This window comes from Erpetoichthys calabaricus, chromosome 14, assembly GCF_900747795.2.
Source record: "Erpetoichthys calabaricus chromosome 14, fErpCal1.3, whole genome shotgun sequence".
NCBI classification, from domain to species: Eukaryota; Metazoa; Chordata; class Cladistia; order Polypteriformes; family Polypteridae; genus Erpetoichthys; species Erpetoichthys calabaricus.
Window position 1 is genome coordinate 12,887,272 of NC_041407.2, and position 19,960 is coordinate 12,907,231.

The following is a 19,960-nucleotide window of genomic DNA, read 5'->3' on the forward strand; positions in this document are numbered from 1 at the left end:
GAGTGTTTGTCTATGCACACACCATTCTCAATTAGTTCAGCCTGTTGTTAATTTCTGTCCTCCATCTTAAGATAGTTAACTCCCACCTTGCTTCTTTTCTTTTGCGTGATTCAGCAGCATTCTCCAAACTGTTGTCAGCATTCTTGTTGTTGCCATGTATGCACCTTAGCGGAGGGCCGGCTAAGTGGGCTGATGAGTGTCTCCTCTTGACAGCACTGAGACTAATCCAGCCCCCCCACCATCTTGCTGGAGTTTCGGACCACCCTCCCCCTACCTGCTGGTGTTGATCCTCAGACTTTAGGCAGGACTTTGACAGAGAATATTTCATCTACCCTCATGTTTTCTCAGTTTATATAGAGCTGGGGGTTCGAGCACACTGGTGAACTATTTGAGGTCCATCAACAAACTGCCATCATGGTCCCAGTGAAGTGTGTTCTGGGAAAGTTCCACCAATTTCTCCTTAGTTTAGCTAAAACAGACAGTATCCCCCCCTGCTTTTTTCAGTTTTAACCACAAATGGTTGATTAACACCATCAAAGAAGACTATGGCAGCCTGTGGATGTTGGGAATCCATTACACTGACTATGATATGCGCCTCAAGGCTCCAGCCTTTCCAAGCCACTATTCTGTGCTGTGCATACTAGGAAACGTTTCGAGAAACCTGCCATCTGCTGTCCGCTCTGACGTTGTACCCTCAAAGCCCCCTCTGTTTTAGTTGTGCTCTGAAGAACCTGTCTGACTATCGACCTATCATAAAGGTTTATAGAGTTCATAGGGGCATTACTGTCACATGTGCAGAGTACAGTGAAATTCTTACATGTATATAGCGCCTTTCATATCAGTCTATTATATAGTGCCTTTCCTATCTATCTGTCCACACCTACTTGTTTGAGGATGCAGCTTTGCCTCATGCCTGTTATGCCTATCACAAGTCATGGAATCCCAGATGATGGCTGCGTCTTTTTCTATACCGCTTCATGCCACATCTTTTTTCTGTGGCTAGCATTCTAGGATGACAAAACCTGAAAAAAGAACAAGACTAGCAATTTCAAGTACTGACGCTAGCAGATTTCTGCATTGTAGGCTGCTCCTTGCATTTCCTTTTTGGCAGCTCTAGTTCTCAACTTACATTCAGTGCTTCTTACCAGTTAAACAATTCCTCCCGTAAAGCTAAGAGTTCATAAAAGCATGCAGACTGCTCATCTCCAGCTCACGACTGTTGTTTATGCATTTATTTGTCTTTAACCAAGGTGACTTACAAAGCAAGTTATAATACATGAACAATTAGAAGGTGCAAGCATCAAAAGCAACACAGCACGAGATAAAAACCCAAACAAATTTGGATTTGTACTACTACTATATAATGATAACTGCAACTAGGCTAAAACCGCCCTCAGTATCCTAAACTCTTTGTCAGTGCAACAGCAGCCATCCTGTAGTTGAGTCACAACGCTTTTCCAACATATTTAATTAAAAGCTGCGTTTCAAAAGGCGTCTAAATAGGAGGTAATTGGGTGCAGTTCGAATAGCCAAATGGAACTCACTCACGGCACAGCTTTGGAGCAAGAATTGAAGAGGCATCATCCAGTCTTGGCACTTCAGTCAATAAGAGGAACCTGTCAGCAGACAGGCAGAGAGACTTCTTGAAGGGACATATGGAGAGACCAAAGACTGGAGATACTGTGGAGCTGAACCATAAGTCAACACCGTAGTTTTGAAGTGGATCCTTGCAGCAACAGGACATCGGTAAAGAGACCAAAGCAGAGGAGTAGTAGAAGTGAGACAAGGCACAGAGAACACCAGTCGAGCAGCTGCATTCTGGAGAAGCAGTTCAAGGAAGCACCACCAGGAGAGAAGTACAATAGTACAAACGCGAGAGAACCAGTGTCTGAACAGTTAGGTACTTGTATACCCCAGTGCTTCTTGAGTAAGTGATTAAACCAGGGCCAACTGTCTGTTTCATCTCATACTTCATAAAAATAAAAAATAAAAATGGCCTAGGTAGACCTTGACGTCTAGCAGCCAAAAAAAGTGCTGAAATATTCCTAAAAGCAGACATTGATTTGAATTTTATTTCATAACTTCCCACACTGAAGCAGCAGATTCGGAGTGTAGAAACAATTCTTTCCCAAGGGCATTTAAAATGCATGCAGCACAGAAGAACCAAGGATGCATTTCAGAGACATCCTTAAGGCAAACTGGACAACACCTACTATTGACATTACCTTCTGTCTCACTAATATGGTACCAGGTGAAGAAAGAATCTGTGGAAAGGTTCCCTACATCTTGGAGCAACAATCCACACACGCCAATCCAACAACACTAAAAACACATCACAATATAGTCCCATCTGATGTCTTCCATAATGTGAGCTTTCGATCTGAAGATAATCAATAATCCAGATCATAATGGTTAGGACAGGGAAACAGTAAGTAATAGTAAGTAAATTAAGTGAATGGTTACATAAAATAATAATACATTTTATTTATATAGCGCCTTTCCCAACTGTAAGTTCTGCACTTGACACAGAACTGGCCACACAGCCCAAAAAAATATCCAAAGCTTACTTTCTCGTTATATTACATCATAGTGTAGAACCCCAATACACAACTATATCTATCTATATTATATATAAATATATTTATATCCATCCATCCATTTTCCAACCCGCTGAATCCGAACACAGGGTCATGGGGGTCTGCTGGAGGCAATCCCAGCCAACACAGGGCACAAGGCAGGAACCAATCCCAGGCAGGGTGCCAACCTACCGCAGTATATATATATATATATATATAAAATCCAACATCTGCCTGTCCTTTTTTCACGTGACAACTACTTAATGGATTTAGATCGGAGTTTTTTCTACAATTTGCTTGAACATTCCGGTTGATTTTGGGACTTCTCTCATTGCGCTAAGTATCATAGTTTGCTTGCGGTACCGATTTAATTGTGCTAATCCAAGACAGAGGCTGCAGGTCGAGGGGAGTAGGGAGCCGGGCAGGGCCCTCCTCACTGTCCTGTTTTACTGCTAGGTGGGCGGAGCCTCGGGGGACGGCTAGTGTATGTTAAGCCCAAGAAGGGATCCCCATCATCATACACTGTTACTTTACAATAACATGTCACCATGGTGGACTGTCGCCCACTCTGACGTGCTACTCAGTTTTTACCTGACTGTTTTCAAGAAATGATGTGACATTTCTGTACCTGGACCTCCCCATATTTGAAGCTGCATGCTCTATGACTTTTTCACCTCTATTTGAAGGCATGTTGTACAAAATCAGTGGTCAGTGTTATGCCGATGTCACATTATGCCACTTCTTGTCATCAGACATGTCTGATTTTCCGATCACAGTCACGGATCTTGTTGCTGTACTCTGCCAAATTACATGACTAAAAATCGCAGCCCATGTCACATTTACTGACTGAGCGCTGATCTTCCAGCACTATGGAATTCATCCCCTTTTTTCTGACAGGCAATAGCGTGCTCCTTGACAGAGCCGGCAGTGTACAAATGATTCAGCAGCAATCTCTGCCCTTTATTTGTCTGTTTCCATTCTGTTCCAGGACATAAAACACGAGACATCAGACAGACGAGTTTCTTTTCTAATTGTGAGGTTCAGAACTTGCGTGTTCTTTGTTCCTCCTCGCTTCATTCTGTGCACTGTACTTCTGGCTGAACGCTCATTGGTTCTCAACTTACACACACACAAAGAGCCCACACCGCTGACCAAAGAGAAGATCAGACCTGTTTGACTTTTACCGTAGACAGATTGGTCTCAGTCGTTAGGTATGTTGTGTTAGATGATTGTCTTCACAAGAGCGTGCCACCAACTGCCTGTAAATGAAGACTACGACTGAAAATCGCTGGCAAAGTCGCCTAATGTGACATGGCCTTCAGTCCTGGGGTTTTGAGTCATTGTTGGTTTTGAAACACTTCTCGGGTTGGCACAACTAAAGCTTGCAGAACCAACATGTATTGAGAAAAGTGCACTGTGACAAATGCATGCAGGAAAAATTCACTGGTTTAAATGATTTATGAAATAATATGGCACTAGTGTGTGCCCTGTGTTGGCGGGGATTGCCTCCAGCAGACCCCCGTGACCCTGTGTTCGGATTCAGCGGGTTGGAAAATGGATGGATGGATGAAATAATATTTCATCTGTGAACAGAGCAGCAAACTGCAAGGTGCATGCAGATCGGATTAAGACTGTTGTATGGACCATTGCAGATTTGGTGTTTGATATAGTGTTTGTACAATTAGTACTAAGACGTACACAGAGTGCAGTCGATTGGCTAAAAAGTTGAAAAGAACATTGAGTCTGTGCCATGAAGTCGCTGGAGATTCCTGTGCCCCAACTGTGAAAACAATACACAGTATGTAAATGAAAATATTTGATTTGATAATATAAAATAGAGCACAATATGTCCAGCCCACCTGATTTTAAAAGGCTGTCGACATAAAACGGTCTGCAGCTACTGCAGCCCCCGGTTGTTCTCAGTCTGCTCACTCATCTAGCCGTCCTCGCTGATAGACTAGCAGGCTTTCCAGAGCTTAGTTCCCACTATGCACAGCTCAGACTGACCCACTTTGGGCAGGCATCCATGGGAAACAGATGGATGCCCTTAATAATATATCACGCTCATCAAATTATACACCAGTAGCCCCTACTAATATCCAGCCTGACCAGATCTACACCTTATACTATAAATCTCCTCTATTTGAGTCTGGTGTCATTTGAAAATACTTTGCATTCGTGTAGTGTAGATATTTGATATTTTTGTCTTCTTCTTCTGATGTTTCTGAGATGCTGTCATCACGTTACCGTCTGGCTCCTTGGCAATGAAGTTCTTTTCCTGCATTTTATATGACATTTACATAACAAAAACCTATGCTGGGGCAGTAGGTGACCCAAATATTGGACTACTGTGTCCTAATTCCTGGAGTTAAAACTCCATTAATGACATATCATCTCAGATCACCCCCTGGTGGCAGCAGTTAACATTAAAAAAAAACAAAAAAACAAAACACATTTGATTTGTTCTGTATGGCGATAAATCAGTGGCACCCCATCCAGATTTAGTTCCTGCCTTGTATCCAGTGCTATTGAATATACTGTAACCAAATGCGATGTGGGTTCAGAAAATTAATGTATCGAGTCTAATCCTAAAATAGTATATTAATTTGAGTTAATATTTCAAACCCATTAATTGAGCATGGGAAAGGTGCTATATAAATAAAATGTATTATTAATTTCAAATTGTACTTGAATTCAAATGTGTTATTAATTTCAGTGGGTCTGTGTGGAGGCAGAGTCTGTCCCAGTAGCACTAGGTGCAAGGCAGGCATCATCTTTTGACAGAATGCCAGTTTACTGGAGAGCGTATACACACAGACACCGAGTCAAATTATAGTCACTATTTATACTAAACTAATTCAAGTGGACAGAAGGAGAACATGCACATCCCAAATACGCAGTGGCCAGGTCAGAATTTGTATTAGCACAGAGTATATGAATTTATTATTATTACTATTTCTGACTCTTTTCTGAATTGTCATCGAATGGCACCGTAACAAGTTAGAGAAGCCATAAGGAGTCACACAATAAGCGAACGGTGCGGGCTCGCCCCGGCGACCTTGCAGTTTACAGTCCATTGCCACACGTTGTACAGCTTTAATATGTCTAACCTCTGTAATTCCCCAAAGGTTTTCAAAGTGGACAAAGCCAAATGTAACAGGTTGAGTGAATAAGTGAAGTTTTACTCCTTAAATAAAACGCTGTCCACTTAGTCAGCCCAGGGGGAAGCCATTCTGACTTTTAAAGAGCAACAGAGCGACGATGCGCAGAGCCGCTCCTTAAGGAGCGAACAAAATAAAGGCATTGAGCACAAAGAGGAGCGCATCTGTGTGACTAGCGAGCATAAGTCAGAGCTAAACAAAAGGAAGAAAGGAATTAGTGAAGGACGGTCAAATGGAAGATTGGACTACCAGCACATATTTGCATCATAACAGAAGTGGATCTCCTGCCTGGTGTGGGACCTTTGATCTTTGAACAGCTACTGTCACATATAGCAGCTGGATTAGGCTTTGACTACTGGCTAACTATTAAGTAAAAGCTGTGAGCAATTTATTTAAGACATTGTACAGTAAAGTGACCACATAGTGCGAATGCCAGTTATGCCAGGTTGGGCTGACGGTAGAAAAGAATTGGGTCTTGCACACTAAGCATTTCCATTGAATCCACATTATTAGAGGCCCGCACATATCACATTCAGCCGAGTGCACATTAATTAATAGAGACTTACCAAATGTCTAGCCGGATCTGTGTCCATGTTGGAACCATATAGGCAGAAGACTTCACCAAGTCTACCTAGTTCTGTCTAACATCCACCGTTTAAGATTTGTGTCTAGCTTGGACTGTTCAAACAGATCCACACTCCACGTCTGGTTGGGCTGATTATCAAGGACTTGCCTCCTCAGATTTGTGTCTAGTTGAATGTACATTAATAGAGCCTTGAAGACTGTAAAGCCGGGTCTTTGGGCATTTTGATGCACACTAAGAAATATTTGGACAGCCAGTCCAGTGGGGGGGTCACATCGACAGAAATCGCAACATTCGTCAGAGCCGTTTTAAGTTCATTTGATACACATCAACACACACTTTACAAATGAGACTTCCTCCATCTCTTTCTCAAGAAGCAGTCAAACAAAAGTGTGTGGAGCACATCCACGGGATCAAACATTTGATTTCTCAACTGTGAAGGATTCTAGTGGCTCAGTTAACTTGTGGTTGCATTTCCTGGCATGATGTTTGTCTTCAGATTCTTTCAGAGTGGAATATAAAAGCTGTGTAATGAAAATAAACTAAGTTGATCACATTCATGTTGTCATAACACCTGTATATTCATAGGGGAGTGGAATCTTCTGGAAGAAATTAGGCCATGAGTGGGTCCATTCATCAGTCTTTGTCTTAGAGCCTCCCAGTGTGCCACTCAGTGCACAGGGCAGCCAGCTTTCTGAAACAATTGCGATCGGCTGCAGTAGCTGTGGCTTCTGTCCAAATCAGTGTCAACTGCTTTGAAGTCTTCACCAAAGGTCTTGAAAGCTAAGGCCCTGCTTCTCTTTTCCATTTCTTGATTTCCAGTTCATTGCTGTCTTAGGGTTTCGGTGGTTGGGTAGGCCGAGGTTGTGGACTATCAGTTTGACTCAAAAGCCAGTGACTGTGTCGTCCACTTTGGGCAGGCCTCACCGAAAAAGTACTTCCTCATTGGTGATGGAGTCAAGGTAGGTGATGTTCACTTAGGCCAGGGGTCCCCAAATCTGGTCTTGGAGGGCCCCAGTGGTTGCAGGTTTTCATTCTAACCCTTTTCTTAATTAGTGCACTGTTTTTGCTGCTAATTAACTCTTTTGAATTCATTTTAATTGATTTGTTTTTTAAGATTTGTTCCCCCGAATGTCGTCATCGTTCCTCCGAATTGCTTCATTTCTTTCCTTAAATGGCACCCAAACAGAAATGAAGAAGACCAGCTAAGTCTGGGTCTCAAACTCCAGCAAGTTGCTTAATTAGGCGCAGATTCTTGGTGTTAATTAAACCCGTTCTTTCATTCCATGGATTGTTGCTGCTCTGGTTGTACAATAGCAGACATTTCCAAAATTGTTGATTTTCTCCTTCCTAAGAGCTCTGTTCAAATGTTTTGTGGACCTGAGCGGATCAGCATTCCTCAGACCTTCATCTTTCTTTATTTCAGATATTGTATGATGGACACAGTTTGCTGGTCATGTTTTGGCTCATTTTGTATCTCATTATTGTTTGGCTGCTAATTAAGAAGAAAGAAACAATGAAGGGGTCTGAGACTTCAATATGCAGTCAAATAAACTGAATTCAAAAGAAGTTGTTTAGCAGCAAAAACAGGTCACTAATTAAGGAAAGGGTTAGAATGAAAACCTGCAGCCACTGCGGCCCTCCAGGACCAGAGCTGGGGACCCCTGACTTAGACACTGTTGGTGGAGCATGTTAAGACGATGAGCAGTGTGCTGTTTGTTGTCTTCCAAGTGTCATAGAGCTGTAGGCATCATGATGCAGTTTTCAAATTACAACTTCACCATGCGGCCAATTGACGTGGACAACCATATGCAGCTGATTTTCTGGAAGTCTGAAAAGGATGACAGCAAAACAGACCACATATCAACTTACAGCAGGCTCATTCAGAACTGGAGCTTCAGACAGTTTTTCCCACCATCATCAAAAAACAAAAAAATGATAACTCTTCTCGTGCAAGAATGGTGTCATCTCCCTTCAGTAGAGGTCCAGGCTCTTGTGCAGTCTGAGCCCAAGGCAAGCGAAAGCTGTTTTAGTGACCTGTGGCGGCCCAAACCTAGACTGTGTACACTTCCTGCTGTTTTTGTGTCTGGTTGAACAATCTCAGAGGTTTGCAGGCTGGCCGCCCACATCTACATCTTTTTGGGTCAAATGTAGCAGAGATTACAAATAGTCCACTAGACAAGATGACTTATTTGGGCTAAGCTAACAGAGTCTTGGAGACCCTGCAGTCTGGTCTTTGTCTAGGTCATTCCAAACTAACATACCAATTGTCCAGCCGTGTTTATATGCAATTTTGCACATCCCAGCACAGGAGAAGATGTATATCTTAACGCTGGAATATTATCTGGTCAGGAGAACTGCTTTACTTTAAACAAGCAGGCAGAAAAAATAGAATTTCCTCCAACTTTTTAAAAATGAAAAAAAAAAAAGTGCAATCGGACTTAAATAAATGAGGAGCAGCAGCAACACGTAAATCCTCCCACACACAGGTCAGCCTCTGACTAAATTGAGACTTTGAAAAGACAGAACTGAAGTGTCCAGATATTTAACATGTAGGGATGAGCACCACCCGGCACCGCCAGTTAGTATCCAGGGAGGTTTTTTTAATATAGAAATCTGCTATTTTAGTGTGTTAACTAAAGAGAGCAGGAATTTAATGAAGACTGTGCCAGAATCCAGTCATCCTCACAGCAGCTGTCTTATCTCCTGGGTGCTGCTGAAGCATCAGGAATTTCAATCATGTTTGATATTAGTTTCGTCTTCTTTGTCTTGGCTCCAGAGTGAGGTCACCCACCATTCAGGGGGTAGATAAACTTGGGTCACACCAGTAAGGATTACATTGAGGGGAGCACGGTGGCAATGTGGTTAGCACAGCTACCTCAAAACTGCACAGTTCTCTGAGCGTGAATTCCGGCCCTGGCTACTGGTTATACAGAGTTGCATGTGTTTTCTCCTGGGGGCTCAAGTTAGGGTTGATTGGTCACTTTCAAAACTGGCCCCCATATTAGAACATCAGAACTACTCTGACAAGAACAGGTCATTTAACCCGACAAGCTCACCTACCCTATTCACACAGATTGCCCAAAATATAATTAAGGGAAGGTCCACTAGCCAGCAGCCATACCACCTGCACTCCAGAACAAGTTATCCACCTGAAGCAAAGCATGTTTGGACCCGGCTAGTACTTGCTGTAAGAGGCAATGGTGAGGCCAGCAGGGGGCGCCAACACTGCGGTGTGTGTGTGGATCACAATGTCCTAGTGCAGTGACGGGGACACTGCTATAAAAATGTCGCCGTCCTTCAGATGAGACGTAAAACTGAAGTCCCGACTCTTAGTGGTCATTAAAAAGAAAGGGTTTATTCCGGTGTCCTGGTGAAACTGCCCACCACTGTCTTCTGGTCCTCTAATCATCCCGTCTCTAATCGTCTTTCTCATCCCCTCACCACCTTGTACTAATGTGCGGTAAGCATAATGGCTGCCAGGTGCATCCAAGTGGGTGCTACATACTGGTGATGGCTGAAGTGGGTTTCCTCTGTCTATGTAAAGCACTTTGAGTAGTGAGAAACACTGTATTAGTATAATTAATTATTTTACTATTAAGTCAAGTTCTACTTGCCACTACGCTTTTTGGTAATTTATTCCATGTGTCTGTGATTCTTTGTGTGAAGAAAAACTTTCAAATATTTGTGAAAAATCTGCCCTTAAAAAGCTTCCAGCTGTACCCTGGTGGTCTCTATGAGTAATCATGAATGTGCCCTGCAGTAGACTGGTACCCTATCCAGGGTCCTCAATGAACCCAATCTGAAATAAGCAGGTTCAAAAATGTTTGGATGGGTGGGTGGATATCTTACTGAAGGAATAAAGTGCTTTGTGATGAAGGAAGTAATATTAAATTGCCGCTCTGAATATTTCTTCAGAGGGGGGGTGAACTTATGGTTCTGAAAGGCCAGATTTTTGGGACATTCTCCCATGAATACAAAAAATAAAATAAAAACACAACATCATTGCACAATACAAGCCATAACATAGCTAAATGAATTCTCTTGGTGGCAATCCATAATGGCCTTGAGGTTCTTCACATCATCATAGAAAAGTCATTTGAAATATGTTGGTCCATCATGAGTGAGAGTAGGCATGGGCATGACGTGGGGTGGGTCAGTGTTACCAAGATAGGTATAAACTGGAAAAGCAGGTTAGAAAATGGAGGAATAGATAATAAACAGCTATAACAATGCTATAAAAAGGCAGATACCCATCCATTTTGTAAAGCTGTTTTTCCAGTTAGGTAGTCATGAGGAGCTGAAGCCTGTTGTGACACTCAACTAACAGGTATAGGTGTGTGATGCCGGTGAAGGAGTGCTCGGTGGCATAGTGCCCAGTTTGTGGCAGATGATAGGTGTGAGGAACGCATAATAGGAGAACAATAAAGAGCACAAAAGGCTCTTCAATCGAAACCTTAGGTGTGGAGTCTTGTCTCCAACTTTTGATAATGTCTGCTGCAAACAAACAGGGCTTTCTTCAGGTACTTGCACTCCCTCCTTAGTCCTCCTTATTAAGCAACAGGACACAGACTACAGTCTCTATTGGGTCTGCCAGTGCTGGAGGGGCTATGGAGATGGCTGAGGAGCTTCAGCTTTAGACTCCTAGGGCAGCTGCCATCACTCCCTCAACAGCTTCATATGAAATACCAACGTCTGGCTGATCCTCCTGAAAAGTGAAATGTAGACGGAGAAGAGATCTGCACCACAAAATGCGAGCCCCTTTGGAAGGAGGAGGGGGGTGGGGGTCTGGGTGAATCGCCTTACTCTAAATTATTTATTAATAAGCAAGTAGATGATGAATTAACAATGGCCGTGTCTTTGGAAGAGGCCTCCTCTACAACAGAGTGAAATGCCTTAATTACTGGGGGATCATTTTCTTTCTCTCGACGTCGGTTACATTGCCATTAATTGGCTGTGTTCGGGGTTGGTGGCTGTTATGTGAAGGTAGCGGGTTTGGTTTGGTGTTTATTTCAGCAGCACAACCTTCAATGATACTGCCTTCAAAAGTGGAAACCGTGTAAGAGTATGCGTGGTGGCAAGTGGGATAGTTTTAATAAAATGTCTGGATGACTGGCAGAACAACACTTAACCAGGCAGATAAGCAACAGCATATATAGTGCCTTTTAAAGTGAACATCATACAGAGGGGCTTACAGGAAAAGTAAACCTGTTTCTGTATTCTTACAATGGAATCACTGACAAGTTCAAGGACAAATCCTTAGTGAGGCACTTTGTGGAGAAAGGCGCTTTTAAAAGTAACATTAATCCTGTCTAATCTTGTTCAGGGTCACAGGAGTACTGGAACAAGACAGGAGCCAATATTGGATGGGGGGATGGGGGGGGGCAGTCCAAAACAGAACCCACTAACACATAACACCCACAGGCACACATTTAGAGGTGCCTGTCTACCCAACATGCACATCTTTGGGGTTGTGAGAGAAAAACCCACACAGACACGGGTAGAACACACAAAATCAACATGTAGTCACTGGGCATGTGATTTAAACCCTGGCTAATTAATGAATCTGTGTGTGTGTGTGTTGCAAAAGGCTGTACGCCATACTCAGTTTATGATAAAGGTGCTCAAAGGAACCCTGAAAGAAACGACATTAAGAACTATGAAGTAAGCTGTAAGGAATGAACGACCACGAAGGCTACTTGGGATTAATAAAGTATCTGTCTATCTACCTACTGTACTCATGGTGGATGAGCACATGATTGTGAGGTTTGGGAGAAGCCCATGACAGGAAGTGATGTAAACATTCTGCCCAACCAACCAGCAAGAAAAACTGATAAGCAAATAAAACAATTTAGAGTATATAACACCTTTACAAAGTGAAGGCCGCGCCAAGGAGACCATCACGTATATTACTCTAGTTTGGGTATTTTTGTAATGTGAAGATTGGATGGTAGACTGACACAGTTAGTAGTCAGCAATGCATAAGGAAGGACCTTGGTGATTTTGTTTCAAAACCATAATATAATGTTATCTGCTTATCTCATTTCGCAGGTGGGGGTGCCAGAGTTGGCCCTCAGAATACAAAGCAGGAATGAGGTGCCAGTCTATGCCAGGACTCAATTGCCTACACACTCACACAGACAAGGGGTAATGTAGAAACGGTAATCAGAAAAGCCTGCATGTTTTTAGGATGAGGGAGGAAATCTCAGAATTTGGAGAAAAGCCCACACCGACATAAAGAGAACATGCAAAGTCACACTGACAGTGATCAAGCATGGGATCCAAACACAGGGCAATGTATTCATGAGGTGGCAATGCCAATGACTGCAGGCCAACTTATATAGAACCTCATAAGTACTGTAAGTGCTTCACACGTACAGCGCAGCTGCGTCTGCATTTCAACAGAGGAAGCAATGGCAGATTAAATGACTCACTTAAGGAGTCACCATCAGGACTGATCCTTATAACTTTATATAGCATCTTTTCAAAGCAAAGCCTGTTATAATGTGCTTTACAGGTAAAGCTTGACTGCTTACATGTTTCTACTGCGGGAGCACTATGAAGACTAAATGACTGATGTGGGGTTCGCTGCAAGGACCACCTAGTGGGACTGACCGTTGTGATTTTATATAACAAGTTCCAATAATAAACTCCGTCTCAAGGTCTTTTAAAAGCAGAGAACTTTTGTTTATGTATTTCTTAACCGTGAGCACAGGCGGGTTAAGCGACTGTCACAGATTTATAGAATGAGTTATTGGTGAGGATTTGTCCTTGTAATTTTATATGCCGCTTTTCCATACAAAGCCTTACTACAAGGTGCTTTACAAGTAAAGTGCAACTGACTGCATGCTGATTCACTCTGAGCAGAGCACTGGCAGGTTAAGGGACTTGACTGGCATAACAAGAGCACAGGCCCGTGTGGAATGAGCCTCGCAATTTTATATACCACCTTTCCATAGCAAATGTCACTGCAAGGTGTTTTATAGGTAGAGAATAATGTTTGCCCCTGTTATGTCACTCTGTGGATATTAGTGTCAGGTCAGTACTAAAATTTTAACTTCAGGTATCAATACCAGCTTTTCAAATGGCACAGAAACAGACAATGGAGAACTCCAAAGTCCGTCCTTTTACTCCAACCTCCCTGGTGTGGCACACCGTCACACCAAACTATGTCCTGCCTCCCTTGTGACGTCCCAATCCTGTCGAAGCATTAAACATGGGGGGCATCTTCCGTGAAGTCCCGATTGCATTGAAACAATAAGTTGGGTCCTGTTAAGTCCTGATCATGTCTAAGCAATTTGGGGTCCTCCATGAAATCCTGATCACACTGAAGCACATAGCGAGTGTCACTGACGTTAGCTTTCAGTACGAAAAATCCCAAAATGTTGGTACCGCACCATTTTAAAATGTTGTTTTTTCAGTATTACTCAAGTGCTGGTATACCATGGCGCCCTAGTGGGAATACAGGTATGTTTTGGATCTTGAACAAGCAGCTATGTGGTCTACAATCTAACATCTTAACAACCACCAGCCGTGACAGTGATGGCAATGCCATACTGGCTGCAGATACCAGCTGTCCTTTCCAACATCTTCATTGGGCTTTCTACAGTATTTTAACCAATTTCTCTGTAAATAAATCAGATTGAATTCACTAGGTTTGACAAAAATAAAAGAAATGTACTCAGATTAAAAAAAGGAGGCCTTATAATGCAGTCACTCGAGGCGTTTTGAACATTTAGTCCGGGTATTCCCTTAAAGGAGTATGAGGTACAACACGTTGGGCACCCTGAGACCCTACACTTGGGGACTCTGAAGTCTGCTTTTCTACATTACTAGGGATTATGAAGTCTGGTTTGTTTTTTATCACTGTGACTAAAACAAATGACACAAGTAATGAAACTCACTAGAGGCTGACTGAGTGGCCTTTTTGCCACATTGTTATCCAACTGAATTAATGTGTCGCTTAACCCTAACGGGCATGAGCACAATCTGGACCAGGGGTGTCCACCTGTGATCCTGGAGGGCCGCAGTCACTCTACTGGTTTCCTTAATTAGTGGCCAGATTTTGTTGCAAATGAATTTCTTTATGCCTTCATTTTTATTGACTTGCTATTTAAGACTCAGAAACCTTCATTGTTTTGTTTTTCTTTAATTTGATGCCAAGCAGTAACAAAATACAAAACGAGCCAACACATGACCAGCTAACCCAGTGGTCTCAAACTCCAGTCCTAGAGGGGCCCAGTGGCTGCAGGTTTTCATTCTAACCCTTTTCTTAACTGGTGGCAAGTTTTGCTGCTAATTAACTCCTTTTCCTTTTATTTTAATTGAATTGCTTTTTTAAAATTTGTTCCCCTGAATTTCTTCATCATTCTCTGTAGTACTAGGGTGTTGTACCGTGTTAGCCATTATGAATGTAGAGAAAAGCCAAGCAAAATGACACCTTTTATTGGCTAACTAGAAAGATTACAATATGCAAGCTTTCGAGGCAACTCAGGCCCCTTCTTCTTTGATTACATCTTGCCTGAAGAAGGGGCCTGAGTTGCCTCGAAAGTTTGCATATTGTAATCTTTCTAGTTAGCCAATAAAAGGTGTCATTTTGCTTGGCTTTTCTCTACATTCATCATTCTCTGAATTGCTTCATTTCTTTCCTTCAATGGCACCCAAACAGAAATGAAATGTGAAGTGAGGGAGCCAACAGAAGACCAACTAAGTCAGGGCCTCAAACTCTAACCATTTTATTCATTAGGCGATGATTCTTGTTAATTAAACCCGTTTTTTAATTCCATGGCTTGTTGCTGCTCTCATTGTGCCATAAGCATACATTTCCAAAATTGTTGATTTTCTCTTTTCTAAGAGCAGATCAGCATTTCTGAGACCTTCATCTTTCCTTATTTTCAGATATTGTATGATGGACACAGTTTGCTGGTCATATTTTGGCTCATTTTGTATCTTATTATTGCTTGGCTGCTAATTTAGAAAAATGAAACAATTAAGGGGGTCTGAGTCTTTTTATTAAAATGAATTCAAAAGAAGTTAATTAGCTGCAAATAATAAGGTCACTAATTAAGAAAAGGGTTAGAATGAAAACCTGCAGGCACTGCGTCCCTCCAGGACCGGAGCTGGAGACCACTGAGCTAACCAGTGTCCATCATACAATAAAGAAAGGGGACGGCATCAGTAATGTACACAAAACATTTTGACGGTGGTCTTAGAGAAAAAAACATGTTTTGGAAATGCCTGGTGTGGGTTTAACAAGAATTGTTTTTTTTAATTCAGAAACTGGTTGCAGGGTGGCACAGTGGGTAGCGCTGCTGCCTCGCAGTAAGGAGACCTGGGTTCGCTTCCCGGGTTCTCCTGGCATGGAGTCTGCATGTTCTCCCCGTGTCTGCGTGGGTTTCCTCCCACAGTCCAAAGACATGCAGGTTAGGTGCATTGGCAATCCTAAATTGTTTCTAGTGTGTGCTTGGTGTGTGGGTGTGTGTGTGTGTGCGCGCCCTGCCCGGGGTTTGTTTCCTGCCTTGCACCCTGTGTTGGCTAGGATTGGCTCCAGCAGACCCCCATGACCCTGTGTTAGGATATAGCGGGTTGGATATGGATGGATGGAAACTGGTTGCAGTGAAATTGGCTGGAGTTTGGCCCTGGGTTAAATATTCATCTCATTTTTGTTTGGCCGCAATTAAGGGGAAAAAAAAAAAGTAATTCAGATGACCGAGTCTTAAAAAACAAGACAATTAAAATGAAGGGAAAAAAGTCAATTAACTACAGAATTTAGTCACATAGTACGAAAGTGGCAGAAAGGAAAACCTGCAGCCACTGTGGCCCTCCAGGATCGTTGGGTACTCCGATTTAGACAGCATGTCCAGCATGCAGCCCTTATCAACGTGAGCACACAAGATACTACAATACATCCTGTACATTTATACTGAAATAATAATCATGAGAGAGGATCCCTGACAGGAGCAGCAACTTCTCCCATATTTCTGCAGCCTTTAGCCAGCTCCAGTGGTAAATGGGGAGTAAAAGCTGCAGAGATGTGAACCGTACCCTGCTCCACAGGGATTTAGGGATCCATACATGTGCTGAGCCAAACCTGAGAAGCAATTAAAGGAAAAGGCAAACTAGCTTGAGTCTCACACCCCCGATCTTAACACCTAACGGCACGTTCAAGAATGGTGACAGCCAGAAAGAGTCACTGGATGCCCTGAAGATGGAAACAGAAAGGAATTTGTGTTATTTGTGGACTGAGGAAAAGTGCGCTGCTCACCGAAGGGCCAGACAGAACACGTTCGTAAGCAGGATGTGAATAGAGAGGATTTTATATTGAACTGCACTCTCACTTGTGTAAAGTGACACATAACAGTGTGCTCTGGGAAAGGAGCTATAACAAAAAAATAAATACATAAAAGGGCTTGATTGAGGATCAGCTGCGTTGCCTTCAGACACTTTATGTTTTATCTTATTACTTCACTGTTCTCTACATTGTAAAGTATGACGTACGGTGTGCACTCTGGCAAGCACTACATATAAATAAAAAGTCAGTGAATAATTAAAGACTGTCTGGGTTGGCATTCGTCATGTTAATAAATATGATCTTGTCACATTAATATGCACTCGTTAGTTTTGTAAATCACCTTATAAATTGTCCGCTCTGTAAAGGGTGCTATATTAAATATTGATTGATTGGTTGCCGTTAGACACTTATATATCTTATTATTTTAAATTCCATTCTTGTATGTTTTTTTTTTAAACAGCATGAAATCACGTTTTCTGTGAATTGTGCCCTAATAAATAAAAACTGTTTGATTAAAAGGCCCACTGGGTTGCCATCAGGCATTTCCTTGGAACAGGCCCAGCTATTACTGTTGTTCACTCTGCACGCATTAGATCTGCAGGGCCCCTCTTAATGGTGTCGTCTGTGGAGGCGCTATACAAAACAAACATGGATTCACTAAGCCCACGCCAGACTACCACCAGACCCTGACATGAACTGGGCGCAAGGTGGGGCCTGTCCTTTAGAGGGCGCACATTCAAATCTATGCGTGCAGGAGGGTGAAGGTTGAGTAAATAAATCCTGGCACCATCTGGTAGAAACACTTGACCTGACGTGAGCATTTCATGCAAAGACGTGTCAGGCTGTTGCCTACTGCACTCGTGGTGACAAACAGAAGCGTCCCCCTGGGTTCGAGTTTAAGCTCCAGAGGGGTTCTGGAAATCTGTTTGCTGTTCCTCGAAAGTAGGCAAGTGAGCAACAGAACCTCCCTGCTTGTTATTTAACAGGCCCCAACACAGCACTGGAAGGGAATTGGGGAGTGCTGGCCACCTGTGGCAGAGGTGAGCAGGGGATTTCGGTGTAACAAGATTAGCAAACTGGCTGAGGGAATTTTTAGGCAGCTATTTCTGCTGGAGTCTAATGTGGGCTGTCAGGCAGAGAGACAGTCTGGGCAGTTGTTTGCCTTGTTGTTGTTTTGCACAGCCCTGCCATTTTGCTGATGGATATCTTTAGTCTCTACAAGTACTACTCTGTGCCTACAGTGATCTATATTTGCACTTTCAGAAGCTAACAGATTTGCAAAGCAGATTGTACTGTATATAGCATCTTTTCATAGTGATAGCAATCTTAAGATATTTTACAAGATCACAACTGTGCTGCAAGTACATTTCCATTTGGAGCACAGGCTGGTTGTGGGACTCGTTCACAGTGAGATGACTGGACAGTCGACCTTGTGATCGAGAATCCAAAGAGTTAGCCATTAAGGCACACTGCAAAAGAACACACGAGCTGTCCCCCCATATGAATGTTAAAGGTGGGCACCAGTGCTGAACCACTCTTGAGCTAATAGGGCCCTCGCTGTTTACCATCCAAGGTTCCTAAATCCTGTTCTGCATTAACCCTTCTTGTGTGCTGACGAGATATCCACTGACTATTCTCATAAATGTGATAAAAACCTGCTTACCGTATAAGTTGGGACTTGATTTTATTGTATAATTTCTGGTATTTTATAATGTCGGTCATATATATAAGTCGAATGCGGAAAACTCCCGCTATTGGTCCAAGAGATGATGATATGCTAACGCCCACCTGAGAGAGTCACCACGGAGCACACAGCCTTTTTTTCTCTATGTATTGTGCCTACGTGACCACACAGTAATACCCAAACTATTCCAAAGCAACGTTTGCACTGTTTAGTGTTTTTTGTATCTCACACCCACATACATCTTTATCATAAGAGCATCCCTTACCTACGATGGGAGTGTTCAAATATGAAGCTGGTTTTAAATTAAACGTCATTAAAGTAACGAAAGAAGTTGGTAACTGCGCTGCTGCAACAAACTTCTATGCGCCTGACAAACTGATGTGAGATTGGAGGAGGCAAGAAGATGTAAAAAAAATAACTAAATAACTAAATACAGTAATCCCTCCTCCATCGCGGGGGTTGCGTTCCAGAGCCACCCGCGAAATAAGAAAATCCGCGAAGTAGAAACCATATGTTTATGTGGTTATTTTTATATTGTCATGCTTGGGTCACAGATTTGCGCAGAAACACAGGAGGTTGTAGAGAGACAGGAACGTTATTCAAACACTGCAAACAAACATTTGTCTCTTTTTCAAAAGTTTAAACTGTGCTCCATGACAAGACAGAGATGACAGTTCCGTCTCACAATTAAAAGAATGCAAACATATCTTCCTCTTCAAAGGAGTGCGTGTCAGGGGCACAGAATGTCACATAGATAGAGAAAACAATCTCTAGCAAACAAATCAATAGGGCTGTTTGGCTTTTAAGTATGCGAAGCACCGCGGCACAAAGCTGTTGAAGGCGGCAGCTCACACCCCCTCCGTCAGGAGCAGGAAGAGAGAGAGACAGAGTTTGTTTTTCATTCAAAAATCAATACGTGCCCTTCGAGCTTTTAAGTATGCGAAGCACCGTGCAGCATGTCGTTTCACGAAGCAGCTGCACAAAAGATAGCAACGTGAAGATAATCTTTCAGCATTTTTAGATGAGCGTCCGTATCGTCTAGGTGTGCGAACAGTCCCCCTGCTCAATCCCCATATGTCAGGATCAGAGAAAGTCGGCGCAAGAGAAAGAGAAAAGTAAGCTGGGTAGCTTCTCAGCCATCTGCCAATAGCGTCCCTTGTATGAAATCAACTGGGCAAACCAACTGAGGAAGCATGTACCAGAAATTAAAAGACCCATTGTCAGCAGAAACCCGCGAAGCAGCGAAAAATCCGCGATATATATTTAAATATGCTTACATATAAAATCTGCGATGGAGTGAAGCCGCGAAAGGCGAAGCGCGATATAGCGAGGGATCACTGTAAATGTAAGTGTCGCACTTTTGAATGGGCGCATAAGTCAGGGTCCGATTTTATGATCGATTTTATGGGTTTCAAGACCCGACTTATACGTGCGTATATACGGTATGTCCATCCATTCATTTTCCAAAAAATATTTTTTCCATTAAAGTATTGCAAAGAATACAAACCTGTCCCAGCAGCTTTGGGCACAAAACAAGAAGTAATCCTGGACACAGTGCCAGTCCAGCAAAAGGCACATTCATGCACTTAACCTCCATTCACTGAACCTTAAGGTCATATGGAGCCCCAGCCGGTCCTGAGAGCACTGGTTGCAAGTCATGGACCA

The 19,960-nt window shown here is 42.7% G+C and overlaps 1 protein-coding gene across 1 annotated transcript in view; it reads left to right on the plus strand.

The window, feature by feature from the left end:
- Nucleotides 1-19,960, plus strand: part of fscn2b (fascin actin-bundling protein 2b, retinal) — a 32,613-nt gene that overhangs the window by 6,057 nt on the left and 6,596 nt on the right. The window lies entirely within an intron of this gene.